Genomic DNA, 17,461 nt, shown 5'->3' on the forward strand with positions numbered 1-17,461 from the left:
CCAACTTCTGGAGAAGTGGTAAGTGAGAATGCCAATTCTATTCCCACAACTCAAGTTCATAGCCCATCGTGACGTTTAAATTCTATCTAAAAATGTTGTTTTTGCTATATGGATATGGACTACGTGATTCCAGTAAACGTTTTCAATATTTATTTTTCAGTATCATTTATAACACTGTACTCTTATGAATAAATATGCATGACGTTTTTGAATGTTTAAAATTTCACTTATAGTTTATAATCTATAATGTAATAACTAACATACTGTACGATTACTGGAGTAATTGTGTTATTTTAAGGAAATGGTCTTTTAGCCTACAATGCAACTCTGGCATTGGACGGTCCCTTCTCAACTGTGCACAGCATCACTATCCTCTTCTCACTCATCGCTGCTCCAAAACGCAGATTTCCCTCCGCTCTCATCTCCACTCTCCTCTTCGCACTACTGGCCGCTCCATTATAAACTCAGACTAAGAAGAAGAAGCCAGTGACGGACCTGGGTGATTTCAATAAACATGTTCTGCGTACAACAATGTTTGATATGTATAAAAACGGCGAATATCCTACGGCATTGAAACTGGTTCGGAAAACGAAGGCAGCAGTGGGATTTAAAGGCAATAAAGATTCTATACTGCGGATTCTTTAAAAAATGGGTTTCTTCTTTCGGAAATGCAATGACGGGAGGAAATTCCTGATGAAAAGGATTGACATTGTTGCAGGTAGAATAACCTACTTGAGAACGATTCAAAAAATAAGAGAAGCAGGGAAGCAGTGGCGGTTTCCCCCATAGATCATTGGAACAATGAATCTCCATTCTCTGTGCTTGTACATTGTTCTATTCATTGATTCCCCTGGCCAAGAACACATTTGAAATACGCGCCCAAGGAACTTGTGATGTGGGACTCTTCCCAGTACATAGCAGTAAATACGCATGAGCATATCTGAGACTGCACTCCCACAGATGTGCATCATTTTGCGGGTTGGGGTGGAACGGGGTGAAGAGGAGGTGTTGAACGGTAGGCAAGGGGATGCGGGAGATATGACGTGAGCATGAGCAGAGGCGTGTTGAATATCAGGCTACGGAGCATGCGCAGAAGCTTTGTTACGCACCTAGCCGAAGTGAGTTCCACATTGCGAGGTTCCTTCTGGTTACTATTGGTCTTGATCAGGTAAACCAACTTCTAAAGCATTTTTTATAACAGACGACGTATATAGTTATAATAATGCCACGACATCACCGCAGCAAAGCTAAAGAAACTGTTACGAAGGAAATAATATTCAGTAGATAAAGCAGGTTATTAAAAAGCCACATTGTGTACACTCCATTGTTTGTAGTGCCGAAAGAGAAATCACTACCCCTACCGTGTATAGACCAAAACAAAGAGTTCAGTTGTTACACGCACACTCACGTTCCAGTTATCTTAACGGCCAAAGAAGAGCGAAATAATTACATCTTTATGAGATATTTTTGTGTATAAAAAAGAAAATGGCCATGATGATTGTAATGTGCTGTCTCTACTACACTTCCGATTTAAATCAGGAATCCACAACAGGTTCCAAGGTTTCTGAACGTCAAACTGAAGAGGTACCTACGTAAATGAAATAAAAACTAAATAATTCGTACTAAACGTTTAATGGGCGTGTTCAAATGACAAAATAAAATATTTTTTGATTTAAATACTGATTTCCAAATGGATGTAGATAAAGAAAGTAAGAAAGGCAGTTCACATTTGTTACTTTTAGAAAGTTTGTGAAGTTTATCCTTTTACTGATCAAAATAAAATTGAAGATGATTGATGATGATGATGATGATGATGATGATGATGATGATGATGATGATGATGATGATGATGATGCTTGTTGTTTAAAGGGGTCTAACTCTAGGTCATGTGTTCCCAATGGTACGAAATTAGCCAGAGTGTAATGACAATTTTAAAGTCTAAAATTCTTCCACCGATCAGAATTCAATACGTGAAGACGAAGAATGAATGGACGAATATGAATTTTAAATAATCAGCGGATCCAACGCACAATGCTGAAAGTTAAAAATAATTCCAAAATCGATCCTCTGACTAGAAACTATCTTATAACAATAGTAGTACTTACCAAGGGACTGCTTCCAAAGCACAACCCTGAATCGATGATGCTTGTTTTCTAAACGGGGGGCCAAAATTCAGGCCAACGACCCCCGATAATGGTACTTATCATTAGTAAAGTAGAAGCATGGTATTTTTCACGTTGCGGTACTAATCACAAGTAACGTAGATTCACGGTGTTCCACACATTAGGTACTAATCACAAGTATTGCACGTCACACAGGTAATGCAGACTTACGGTGTTTCTCACATAATGGCACCACTCATAGGCAACGCACACCTATGGTGTTCCCCACATAGATGTGATAATTACAGGCGCCGGTATTCCCGTGGTGTTCCCCACATAGAGGGTACTAATCCCAGGCAACGCAGACCCACGGTGTCACTCATGTAGTGGTAATAATCACAGGCAACGCCGAGACCTGTGGTGTTTCTCACATAATGGTACTAATCACGGCCAATGTAAGCCCGTGGTGTTCCGAATATAGTGGTACTAATCACAGGTACTGTAAACCCACAGCGAACCGCTCTCTGCTGCTACTAAACACAAACCTATTATGCACCTAACATAGTGGTACTACTGTCCAGCTCCATAACTAAGTGGTTAGCGCGCTGGCCTTTGGTTACAGGGGTCCAGGGTTCGACTCCCGGCAAGGTCGGGAATTTTAACCATAATTGATTAATTTCGCTGGCACGGGGGCTGGGTGTATGTGTCGTCTTCATCATCATTTAATCCTCATCATGACGCGCAGGTCGCCTACGAACGTAAAATCAAAAAAGACCTACACCTGGCAAGCCCAACATGTCCTTGGACACTTCCGGCACTAAAAGCTATACGCCATTTCATTTTGTCAATGGTACTACTCGCAAGTAAAGGCGACCCATGGTGTTCCCCGCGTGATGTTACTAATCACAAGTCTTTTCATGGTTCTAGTTCAATCGTCCCTTGGTCGCCCCTTTTAGCCGCCTCTTACGACAGACAAGGTATACCGTGGGTATTTTTCGTCTGCGTCCTCCTCTCACAGGGCTTGTGTGTTTAGTCCGCGAGAGCTATTTTATTTCGCTCAAGTCCGCCGGCGAGCTGGTTAGGACCCATCTATCCGCCATCTGGGACGCACCACGTCGGAGTATTACCTTTCCCCCTGCTACGCCAGCGTAGTAGGTTCGTGGCAAAATAAAACGGAATTGGAAATTCTATATATGAGAGCAGATTTTCGATCTGTGTACGGTGCGGTACGCCTTTCTCAAGTTTTACTTCAAAATAACTTAGAGACCACATTTAATAAAATAATTAAATTACTGAAACTCATCATAACAGTGCCGATGAAAATATCGGAAACTGAACGTTGTTTTTCAACGTTGAAGATGATAAAGACTTCCTTATGTAGTTTAGTGAGTTAGGAATGCAATGCTCTCGATTGAGAAGGAATTAGGGATATGGAGGGTTTTAACGATTCTGTCGTAGACAAATTTGCTGCAATGAAAGAGAGAAGAATGGTCTTTATGTACAAGCAGTCTGCATAGGTGAGTGTACAGTTTATTGAAATTATTGTTGCATCATTTATAACGTAGATTTATATCGAAGAGATCCATAAGCTGTGTTTTGATTCCCAATATTGAACCCCTAGAGTCGAGAGCCACCAGCCGCCTCTGCCGGGAAGTCTTTAATAACATTCTATCTAGACGAGACGTGGTTGAATCAGAACCACACCAAAAGTGTCTATTGGAGAATGAGTGATGGTGCTGAAGAATTGAGTGTACCAATTGATAAGGGGGACGCCTCATTGTGTGCCATGCCTTTTCATCTGTTACTGGATTCATCCCGCTGTACAAATTAGTATTCTGCTCGAAATTCAAGACAGCAAATTCAGACTACCATAAAGATATGAACTATTCACTTTTCAAGAAATGGTTTGTGGAATAATTATTGCCCAATTCCACGATAGTAATGGGCAATGCCAGTATTCATTCTTTTCAACTCGACCGAGCTCCATTCACCAATACCCGGAAAGCTAATATACTGTCTTGGCTTTCGAGGCGCAATATTCCTCACACTTCTTTCCAGACAAGAGAAAAATTACTCGGTGTGGTAAAATGATCTAAATCAAAGACAGTATCATATGAACTAGACAGCATTGCCAAACAACATGGCCATCAAGTAATTCCTCCCCCCTTCCACTGCCACTATAATCCAATTGAGCTAATTTGAGCCCAAATGAAATCATATGTTGCCGACAAAAACATCACTTTTAAAATCGCCGTCGTTGAGAGACTGACACAAGAGACTATTGCAAGCATATCAACTGAGGCATGGGAAAAATGTGTTCGGCACGCGAGGAAGATTATGCGCGAGATATACCTACGGATGATGTAATGGAGCCCTTCATTATGAACCTCCAAGATAGTGACGAAGAAAGTGGAAGTGAAGACGACGATGACGGAGATTAGGATCTTGGTGGTATCTCTGCTTCTAATTAATGCTCAAGTAATTTTGTATTTATTAATGTAGTTTGTTTTAATTTTATTTTAATATTTACTGTTGTTTTCATTCTGTGTTTATTGTTAGCTTTTTTCATATTTTCATATTATACAATTAGGATTTTAAAGCTTCTTAGTTTCAATGCGGTATAGACAAAGGTGTGTAGCTCACGCAATTGTATTTAGTACATTAGTTTCGTAATTGCATATTCATTAACTTGTACACGACTTGCGTACTTACCGGTGTTTTGCTTCTGATCCCCAAATTTGAACCCCCAACTCTACCTGCTCTGTGCTTTTGGGGAGTTTTCGATTTTTACACTGATTGTGGATGTATCAACTTCTCTGGTACCAAGTTTTTAAGTTTCTAGGCAGCTTGAAAGTGCCTCAACAATTCATGTACTCTGTCTACTGTATCTACTGTATATACATCTCTGCACTTCGTCTTTCATTTCTCTCAACTTCCATTTACCTTCCTTAATATCTTGATAATTTCCCTCAATACTTCCTCGGAGTTTGATGTTAAAAATTAATTTGGACTTTCAGGAAACTTTTAAGCCCACGAATAATATAGGTCATCGCTTTGGCATGAAATATATAACTGGATGAAAAAGTTTACATTTTCATGCTGTTATGAGTAGCCAAACTGGCATTATCGCACCTCATACTTCTGTCTCTCTCTACGCAGTCGAAGATACGAAACCATCTTCACGGCTGCATTCTACTCTAGCAGTATCGAGGAAGTAATAGTACTAAGCGTTGCGCTACGGAGGCAGACAGCCAGGGTAGACAGGAAAGACGAAAGCAAGCTCTTCGTTTCCCTTTTACATATCGGTCCTTCCTTGGCCAACTATTATTATCTTCCGACCTCGACGGTATTACGTTTGCGAGGCGTAGGGAATGCAGGCTCCCGCACTGTAGGGGTAGCGTGCCTGCCTCTCAACCGGAGGCCCCGGGTTTGATTCAGGGGCATGTGAGGAACTTTTACCTGGATCTGGGGGTGGATCGAGGTCTACTCAGCCTGTGTGAAAAATTGAGGAGCTATCTGACGGTAAGATGGCGTCCCCGGTCTAGGTAACCAAGAATAACGGCCGAGAGGAATCGTCGTGCAGACCACATGACACCTCATAATCTCCAGGCCTTCGGGCTGAGCAGTGGTCGATTGGATAGGCCATGGCCATTCGGGGCTGTTGCGCCATGGGTTTTTGTTTTAGGCATAAAGATATTTAATTTTCGCTTCTTCGCAGCCCTTCGCTTTCTTTTGCTGATACCGGTACCTTCATTCTTAGAAGTGGGCAACCGTTTCCTTTTTTCCCCTTTTGATGTTAAGAGAAGATATTTACCAAGTAGTACTTTATCTGATATCAATAACCACCACCACCAGCTTCTGAAAATCTCTGCTTTTTTCTTCAATTCAGCACCTCGAATATTACCAGATTATACAATTACTTCACGCTTTATATTTGATGACAGACTAGTTCGCCTCTACATGAAGATTACACTTTTGATTTATTGTTTTGTTTTTAAATTGTGTATTCTCATTTATGCCACAAAATCCAAATCGATTCATGAGTACCATTATTTTGAGATGACGAAGAAGGATTCAAAACACATTGGCCTGAGTAATTTGCTACATAAGTAGCCTATTGCGCGTTAATAAAAGAGTTTGCGGTACGGATAAACCTTTTCACAAAAACGATGTGTATATATAATTCAAATTACAGGAAAACTTTATTCAAAATATTGTTACAGAATACAGTTAACATACTGCAAAATACATATAGATTCTATGTAAGTGAATCTTCAACTTAACGGAAAAGTAAATTTCTCCAGTAAGCATCTCTCTTAGACTCATCGATGTCATAAATTTTGAGGCGCGGCAGGCGTTGTTTTAGCATATTTATAATTTCAGACTCTTCCTCAAAGACAAAGGGACGAAACACAAGCGTTTCTAAGCTTGGACAACATTCTGGTATTAGAGGAAAACTACGCACCGTGTATATTTGTGTAAAGAATACATTTAGATATTTAAGCTTATCACAATGTTTAATAACACGTGCAAGTCCGTCGTCAGTAACACGTATACAACCAGAAAGACGAAGTTTCTCTAAATTGACAAACTTTCTACTTATACAACACAAAACTTCATCATCGACATGCGTACAAAGTGACAAACCAAGTGTTTTCAAACCTTCCCATTTAGCTTGATCAAACAAACTGCACCAATATTGTGCAGGCACCAATCTCGCCATGGTTACTTCCAAATATGTCAGTTTTTCCAAACGGAGGAGCTTCATTATCCCAACCAAAGTAATGTGTACTGCATACCGCAAGCACAATGTACTTAGATAAGAACAGGAAGCGATAGCTTCCATAGCTTCGTCAGTTATACCTGAAGCATTCAGTTTCAAAACTTTGATTGTACTCGCCATACGGAAAGACAACATTATTACATCATCATCGTAGCAATGAGGAAGACTACTTGGAAATCCAGACGAGCGGAATCCGTTTAATTCCTCAAGGGGATTACACGAACTAGCAACCGAATGAAAAGCGGAGTTACCGAATTGAGAATTGTAAGAAAAATTAAGTCGTTTTAATTTGGGTAACACACTTCCCATTATACGAAAGAATTTCGTGCTGCGGAATTGAGTATCTTTAATAGTAAGTTCAACAATATGTGAGCAGTGTTTGATAACATTAATAAGTACATCAGCAGCAATAATGTAACGTTTCTCTGAACCTCTGCACCGTTTGATTATGAGGCTCTTGATTTGCCTGTTCGAACGATGAAGTTGATCAAGAATGGACTCAGCATCTGTACGTTCAATTAGTTCCAGATACTGCAAGCGGGGAGAGTGCTTCAGTAAGGAACACACTACATCGGTGTCAATAGCACCCCCCTGAAACGAAAGTCGGGTCCATAGGCTTGCATCTCGAGATAACTCCCACCATCTCTTGCACACTGGAGCAACTGACTGGTACAGTTCTCTAGGGCTCAACCATGAGAACACCTTCAAAAGAAGTTCTGGTGGTATTTCGGGTATTTTTACACATCTAGGTACTTTCGGTCTGCTACCTTCTTCTCGACCTCGCGAACGGCATAGAGACCTCTTCATTCTTAAACCTGCAAAGATGGACAAAATACGTTCATATACAGAATATCCATGCTTTTTTAATTCTACCACCGTATTATTTCTGGAATTTAAAAGGTAATTATGTTGGTTCACTGGAAGTAAGGAGAAAATGAAGGAACTTACTGGGAAATTGAATCTAGCAAGGAAGTCAGCTAAGGATAACATGATGGCAAGCATAATTGGCGACCTAAAATTTTAGTGAAAAATCGAAGAGTATGTATAGGTACTTTAAGGCAGAAACAGGCTCCAGGAAGGATATTCCAGGAATCATTAATGAACAAGGGGAGTGTGTATGCGAGGATATTCAAAAGGCAGAAGTATTCAGTCAGCAGTATGTAAAGATTGTTGGTTACAAGGATAATGTCCAGATATAGGAGGTGACTAATACTAAAGAAGTATTAAAATTTTACCTATGACAGCAATGACATTTTCAGTAAGATACAAAAGTTGAAAACTAGAAGAGCAGCTGGAATTGATGATAAGGTTTCGGGTGATATATTAAAGACAATGGGTTGGGATATAGTACCATATCTGAAGTACTTGTTTGATTATTGTTTGCATGAAGGAACTATAGCGAATGAAAGGAAAGGGTGATAGACATAAAGCTGAAAATTACTGGCCAATTAGTTTGACATGCATTGCATGTAAACTTTGGGAAAGCATTCTTTCTGATTATATAAAGCATGTCTGCGAAATTAATAACTGGTTTGATAGAAGGCAGTTTGGGTTTAGGAAAGGTTATTCCACTGAAGCTCAACTTGTAGGATTCCAGCAAGATATAGCAGATATCCTAGATTCAGGAGGTCAATTGGATTGGATTGCGATTGACCTGTCTAAGGCATTTGATAGGGTAGATCATGGGAGACTACTGGCAAAAATGAGTGCAATTGGACTTGACAAAAGAGTGACTGAATGGGTGGCTATGTTTCTAAAAAATAGAACTCAGAGAATTAGAGTAGGCGAAGCTTTATCTGTCCCTGTTATAATTGAGAGGGGAATTGCTCAAGGCAGTATTATTGGACCTTTATGTTTTCTTATGTATCAATGATATGTGTAAAGAAGTGGAATCAGAGATAAGGCTTTTTGCAGATGATGTTATTCTGTACAGAGTAATAAATAAGTTACAAGATTGTGAGCAACTGAAAAATGACCTCGATAATGTCATGAGATGGACAGTAGGCTATGGTATAGTGATAAACGGGGTTAAAAGTCAGGTTGTGAGTTTCACAAACAGGAAAAGTCCTCTCGGTATTAATTACTGCGTTGATGGGGTGAAAGTTCCTTTTGGGGATCCTTGTAAGTACCTAGGTATTAATATAAAGAAAGATCTTCATTGGGGTAATCACATAAATTTCATTGTAAATATAGGGTACAGATCTCTGCATATGGTTATGAGGGTATTTAGGGGTTGTAGTAAGGATGTAAAGGAGAAGGCATATAAGTCTCTGGTAAGACCCACACTAGAGTATGGTTCCAGTGTATGGGACACTCACCAGGATTACTTGATTCAAGAACTCGACACAATCCAAAGAAAAGCAGCTCGATTTGTTGTGGGTGATTTCCGACAAAAGAGTAGCGTTACAAAAATATTGCAAAGTTTGGGCCGGGAAGATTTGGGAGAAAGGAGATGAGCTGCTCGACTAAGTGGTATGTTCTGAGCTGTCAGCGGAAAGATGGCGTGGGAGGACATCAGTAGACGATTAAGTTTGAGTGGTGTCTTTAAAAGTAGGAAAGATCACAATATGAAGATAAAGTTAAAATTCAAGAGTACAAACTGGGGCAAATATCCGTTTATACGAAGGGGAGTTAGGAATTCGAATGACTTACCAAGGGAGATGTTCAATAAATTTCCAATTTCTTTGCAATGATTTAAGAAAAGGCTAGGAAAACAACAGATAAGGAATTTGCCACCTGGGCGACTGCCCTAAATGAGGGTATTTAGGGGTTGTAGTAAGGATGTAAAGGAGAAGGCATGTAAGTCTCTGGTAAGACCCCAACTAGAGTGTGGTTCCAGTGTATGGGACCCTCACCAGGATTACTTGATTCAAGAACTCGCCCGCGTTTATTAATTCAACCACGTTAGATGTTTGTAGACCGTTTATTTAAAAGCAAAAGCAAATTTATTAACACACATTTTTATTGCATGAACTGAATTAAATACATTATTTTATTTTAAATTATATTGTTACTTGTATTGCTTAGGATACCGGATTGGTGGATGGTACAAACGTTATTAAATCAACATGAAAGATAATCTTCTATAATAATAGAAGGAAGTGTATGTCTTCCTGTTTCCCTTGATGATATAATTCTAACAGTTTTATCATGTACTAGCTGATGTACCCGTGCTTCGCAACGGAATTCTACATTGTATACAGAACTCTAGGTTAGGTAGTGTACACGTTGTGAGCAAGATTGTACTAAACTGCATAGTACTTAACGTTACCGTAGAAACGCGATAGGGAAAGTCACCAAACGTCTTTTCTCACATAAAGACTGGGTTAAGGAATTTTCATTGTAATGGTACGAGCCGTTGCCTACCATCAGTCACAATGAGGTTTGGGAGTTTTCATTATAATGGCAGATACTCACTCTCCACCTGCCGTTTTACATCCTCAGAAAGTAGTAGTAGTAGTAGTAGTAGTTTTCCCGACTGAAATGAACATAGGTCCTTACAATGATGTCAGTAGGAATGGCCCGATTGAAAGCAATGCTTTCATATGAAATACTAGATCAAATGAAAAACCACACATTTTCTCTTTTAACGAACAGTACTATGCTGCGGATCTAACAGTCCAAAATTCCAGAGCTGGAATGACAAAGCCGCAGACAGCCGTGATCTGTTAACACACTTCGTCTTATTTCGGCTGGGTGGGGGTGTCGAATAATGGAGACTCCCAGGGCAAAAACTATGCCCTTTTACTAATCTGTTTTCTAGGAGTACGCGATGAGACGGAAAGTCTCAGTTCACTACACAGGCGGCGGAAGAATCTATCTGACTTGGAGTTAAATTTGTCCTCCAAGCCAGAGGAGAAACTTCCTCTTCACTGCTAATTTGGAACAAAATGAATGCAGAATTTAATAAAAGTGAAGAGGAAGAAGCTCTTCTTAAGAAACGGCTCTTTTCAGGGTTGAATTTTGAGTTATTTAATGAATTGTGGTGCTATAATTTGGAATAGGCCTAAATTTTTTCTAGACCAAGTCATACTACTGCTACTACTATTACTACTAAGTGAGCCTTGCCTTAAGTATACACACTGCTCATTCAAATCAGCGCTTCAGAGTAGGGATCGAATAGCTGGAATACTATGATGAACCAGTTTGTTACGTACCGGCAGTATCAGAAAATGTATGAACCAAAGGAATAGCATGCTAAGGAAGAAAGTTTTCCAACTCCTCAGCTATTCCTGCCAATATTTAGTCTGGCTGTTATACTCGGTACGCAGCAGTAATCCCATCCGAGTTGAGCGGCAGCATAAGAGACAAATAATATCACAACAATCAATGGTCAATGTAATGTTATTGTTGATCAATGTTATGCGCTTTCAATACTGTAGGCCTTCACATTCAGTTTTCTTCCGACTCTGAAATACCACTCTTATCATAGTCGGTACGGTAAAACTGAATAAAACATAAATGGTTGGAAATGGCATTCTCTATAACTTTTGTTATGTACTACTATTCGATAGGACCAACCACATAGGTATTTAAAAATTAAATTTTAAGTGCCTTCCCCTAAACTACAGTTTAATCCAGGTTGAATAAACTTGTTTATAACTTAGACTGTAGTTTCTTATTCCCCGACTCTGTATATCGACTTTCATTAAATTCTGTTAACCCATTTTCTCGTGGCTCGGCGTTGATATGGGCTTGACAACAAAAATACAAATTCATGAATATCTGTGTTATCAAAGCCGATACGGTAACAATGTATGACATAAATGATTGGAAATTTTTTCGTTATGTAGTATTTGTCGATAGGACCACTAATAATATAAATATTTGAGAATTAAATTTTAGGCCTTCCCCTAAACTACCATTTCACTCAGCGTGAGTAAAATTATTTATAGCCTAGATTACAGTGGCTCATCCCCTAACTTCACATACCGATCTTCATTAAATTCTCTTCTGCCGTTTTCTCGTGATGCATGTACAGACAGACAGACAGACAGACAGACAGACAGACAGACAGACAGACAGACAAATTCTGAGCAATGTACAGACAAAACTCTTATTATATATTGTGCCCGTTCGCACGTCCACGACAGGTTACAAAATGGCGCCGACCGAAGGTATGGGCCTTGTAATCTAAAACAAGCAAGGAATAGTCACCTTCTATGATGTCTCAGAGGGCCATATACTTCTCGGAATGGTCATGTATTCGAGTAAAACGGACAGAGGACGGTCTACAGTATTGTTTTCAAAAAATAGAAAAACATTATTATTATATAATCTTCATCTTGAATTTTCACGACATCGAGAGCGGACGCAATTACCGTCATCGGATATTTCTTTTGGAGAAGCAAAGGATTATATAAGAGAAAAGAAAGAATACAACGATTGAATAAGAATAAAATATAAGTCTTCGCCTGAATTCAAAATCAGTTGAGACGAAAATAAATGTACTGAAGTCGTTACGTAAGAAAGTGCGGATACAACGAAGATACGAAGAAAAATAAAAATAAGTTAAATTAAGGATAAACGACGTCAGAGAAGAATACTGAAATGGCAGTATATAGCATTATTATCTTCAACATTGAGACTATCAAGAAGATGATCAAGATGATGTGCTAAATTCAAATGATGGACCGACCTGGGAACAATTCATCTTACCATACGACCTGGAAATGACGAGGAAGGCGACGGGTAACCATCCGACCGAACCATGACGAAGGAAGGAGACGGGTAACCAGAAAGTACTACCAGAACGAAGGAGCGGATGACGTTCCAGATGTCTAACCCGTGACCGAACCGAAGACCCATCTACATCCAATGGGAATGGAACAGCTGGACCAGAGACAACCATGAGCGAGCTAAGTCATTCATAACATTTTTTGGCATAATTTTTGGTTTGCTTATACATGTACCTTAGGAATGTGCTGATGGCAATTGTAGACCGATAATATAGCAATGCAAGTGATGATTACCAACAAAGTGTAAGATAATTAAGTTTGAAGTTACGATTTAATAATATAGCAATAGTTTATGCTATATCGACCTGAACATTTGAAAGAAGCGTGAGGTTTGTAGAGAGATATGAAACAGCTGATTGAAATGACATACTGGGAGTGTATAGAGATTTCATTGAAGTAATGCATGAAGTTGACGTCACGTATGGTTGTGCGCGGTGTAGAAAGAAACATGGAATTACGCATTTGTTTGGTTCATAGAAAAGGCATTGAACTTCATATGTAAGTTATGAGAATCTGCGATTTGTGAATTTTATTAAGAGTCAGTGTGGTATTTTATCGTAGTCGTCAAGTTGGGAAAACGCGATATATTTTTATGGAGGCTACGGTGTTTATAATGGATTGATGTTGTTATGAAAAAATGAATATGGTAATTAGCTGAAAGTTTCGAGTTTTGTATAGTGATTTGAGAAGGTTTTTACGCGATGCAGGGTCTTCGTGTACCTGCTATTCAAGTTATACCACACTACAAGTGAATTATATGATTTATTTGCGTAAGAGTGCCCACACCGCGGGAGCTACATAAGCCAAGGTACGAACTGGATTTATTAGTATAGATGTATGCTCGTGACGAAATTGTATCTCAGTATAGATGACTTATTATGAATATAGAATAATACGACTTTGAATAGCTGTAGTTAAGCAGAAGTATTGCGACACCGATATATATATGAGATTATGTTTTCCAAACCTCACAGTTTAGCGCTTCCATTTTAATTGCAAGAGAATAAAGTAGCTTGCATTGTGGTTGAAAGTTATTGAAAGATAATTATTAAAAGGGACATTGAACCTATAAGGGCATGTGTGAGAAAGCCAAAGATTACGCTGAAGTTAGATAGATAGCTAGATTGGTTAATATTCTCCGTTTTGAACATACATTTTTTAACGAACTTCAGCTAGGGAAAGGATAGAGTAGGAGCCGTATTTAACTGGCACTAGGAAAGAATGCCTTAGTTCGTAAGGAGTTTCAATGCACAACGAGATCGTTGCAACAAAATCATGTCTTCGGATTTTATCAAAACCTAACTTAATATATTCAGTTCTATTTTCGATTTCCTATAATTCACTCAGATCTACTTGAAGGTAATTCCAATTAATTCACACTTAATTTAATTATCTATTTGTGATGTATTGCGGCTGGATATTATATCCAAGTGAGATTGTTTAAATACGACTAAAGAAAGTGAACTTTCGGAACGAGTTAATTGTGTCGATGTTATACTTATAATTCAAATGCGAGGTGGACCTCAGATGTGTCCAGTGATCTGTTGTAAATGAGCAAATATTGAACTTCAACTTCACAAAGGAACTGATCATTTTAAATAATTTAAATACTGAATATTATTTCATTTTATTATACGAGCCAGCGCTGACTCATTTTCATTACATATTCTCAGTTAATTTGAATAATGCGTTGCATTATATGAAATTAGTTATTCAATATTTTATTAATAAATATCTTGTGATTTTTCTAATTGCTGGTGTCATGAATTCTTTAATTACTGTCTAGATTGTAAGTTAACTACTAGTTAAGTAAGGTACCGAATATTTAAAAGTTCATACAACCATGGTAAGTTCTCTCAAGGTCTAACTCTGATAAGGTTGTCGGCAATGATTATCATTATGTCGTGAGTAACGATAGGTGACACCCGTGAGTTGGAATTCTCTTGGACTCACGTAAAGCGAATTCTACAGTAGGATTACATGTCCTACTTGCCATAAGTAAACCCTGAGGTATCCGCTGAGCGACTCCATTCGTCAAACTAGGCTGCCCAACGACGAGTTAAAAAATGGAGGTATCGGGCAAAGAATGTTTAACCCGGAGCGGTTGCAATATATATATATAGATTTCCACATATCCAGTGAAGTGAAATTTCAGTGAAAACTTTGTTATTTGACTAAGTGAAATGTCTAAATAATAAGCTTGTTGTTCCCTTTTACTGTGGGACTATCCATCTATCCTAGCAGAATATGTAATTTTAGTGCCGGGCTGAGTAGCTCAGACGGTAGATTGCTGGCCCTCTGAGCCCAACTTGGCAGGTAATTACATGCAGTAGATCATTAAGAATTAAACGTTAGGCCTTTCCCTAAAGTAACATTTTACTTTGCGCGAATAAAATTATTTATAGCCTAGATTCTAGAGCCACATTCCCCGACTTAACATACTGATTTTCATTCAGTTCCCTTCAGTCATCACTCCCTATTCTTCAAGATATCATTCCATTACGATATTTTGTATTTTGTTCAATCATCTTCACAATTTTCCTTGTCGATATGGATCGATGAACGTGCTGTTTTACACCTTAAAACAATCACGACGAAAACCATTGCCAGTAAACACGACTGAATCATATTTCCATGTTAGCAATGCTCGACGTTGATATGGACTAAGTGGCGTAAGTCTGCCGGTGAACACGACTGAACCATATTTCAATTTTAGCATTGCTCTACGTTGATATGGACTAAGCAACATAAGTCGGCCGGTGAACACGACTAAACCATATTTCCATGTTAGCAATGCTCTACGTTGATATGGACTAAGCAGCGTAAGTCTGCCGGTGAACACGACTGAACCATATTTCCATGTTAGCAATGCTCGGCGTTGATATGGACTAAGCAACAGAAGTCTAAATTCATGAATGTTATAATCATAGTCGGTACGATAAAACTGTATAAGACTTAAGTGCCCGGAAATTGTTTTCTTTATAACTTTGGTTATGTAGTTCAGTACTTTTCGACAGGATCAATACCCATTTTTTGCATGATAATTTTGCTTGAGGGCTGTGCTTGAGCGTACACGCTTACATCCAAAAGTTTTTTAATATTGGACATTTTAGAGTGGGGTTGAATTATGACTTAAACGGTATCCAGATTGTCACATTTCCTCTCAGGGACCTTATAAACTATGGATTCGACATTAATATCGGGTGCTATGGGTGTCATTCCACTACAGTCGTGTTTCCGTTTCTGATAGTAAGTCGTATGTGTACCAAGTTTGGTTGAGAGCTATGGTGGAACATACAGTACATTCTTTCATCCATAATCTCGATCATTTTGGATATATTTTTTTACACCCCTTCTCATCGCCGTCCCAATGGGGCTAACCTTGGACCAGTTTGGGTTGGCATCTATGCCGAAACGTACATGCATAAGCTCGCTGCTGTAGAATCCTGGAGCTGACGTCGCCATGCATAATCTCGCATCTGTAGAATCCTGGAGCTGACGTTGTCATGGTTACGGCAGTTCATTTCTTTATCCGATTCCTATGCAGGGGTAATATGGTGCCAATATCTCTATAACGGTTCGTTTTAGGGCCTTAAAACGTGGTTTTCGGACTCGTAGGGCTTACCGAGTTTTGTTCTTTGCGTTAAGGGGCTTAACATGAGCTTTGTCTCGTCCTTGTACGACAAATTCGATATTTCGCCTATATTGGCCTATTATTTTATATCTAGCCCCGTCGTCCCCACCCCTCGAATTGTTTTGAAAATAAAGTACAGCCCATGTCCCTCAGGGATAATGTATATTTACATTAGTAAAATCATTTTAGAATCGGTCCTGTAGTTCCTGAGATTAGCCATTACATGCAAACAAACGTTACCGCTTTATATACTGTATTATAATTGTATATATAGGTTGTTTTCATGGTTACAATGATCGTAAAAGTGGACCAAAATATCGGCACTAATAACATCAATGATCCTACTACTCCGTGATTTGATAGCAAATAGTTCAAACTATAGGTAACGGACTCCGCAAAATGCTGAAACCTAAGCCAGTACGTAAAAGCGGAGGCCCGTCGGTAACCGCTGGTCGCAATACTACGGAGATCTCCGTGGCTTTTATTTTTATACTTCACTCCCTTTCCATCGCCGCCCAAAGGAGTGCTATGAGCGTCTTACACAACAGTTTATTTTTTCCAGATATTAAGTCATATGTGTATCAATTTTGGTTGGCAGCTATGCCCATACGTACATGCATTATCTCGCTGCTGTAGAATCCTGGAGCTGACGTTGCCATGGTTGCGGCCGTTCCTTTCTTTATCCGATTCCTAGAGCATGGGTAGTGTGGTGCCAATATCTCCATAACGGTTGGTTTAGGACCTTAAAACATGGTTTTCGGGCCCGTAGGGCTTACCGAGTTTTGCTCTTTGCGTCAAGGGGATTAAAATAAGCTTTGTCTCGTCCTTGTACGACAAATTCGATTTCGCCTATATTAGCCTATAATTTTTATATTTTATATCTCCCCCGTCGACTCCCCTCGAATTGTTTTAAAAATAAATTACAGCCCATGTTATTAACTGGCAGTGTAGCTTTCTATAGGTGAAGTGATTTTTAAACTCGGTTCAGTAGTTTTTGAGTCTATCGGTTACAAACAAATATACAAATATTTCCTCGTTATAATATTAGTTTACATTATGTGTTCTACATTTATAAACTCAATCCAAGCTTATTCGTCTACGAATGTCATTCCTCCCCATCTCTCACTGACAGGTCCGAACATACCGCTTAGTCGAGCAGTTCGGCGCCTTAATCCTAAGTCTTCCCAGCACGAAGTTTGCAACA

This window comes from Anabrus simplex, chromosome 1, assembly GCF_040414725.1.
Source record: "Anabrus simplex isolate iqAnaSimp1 chromosome 1, ASM4041472v1, whole genome shotgun sequence".
NCBI lineage: Eukaryota > Metazoa > Arthropoda > Insecta > Orthoptera > Tettigoniidae > Anabrus > Anabrus simplex.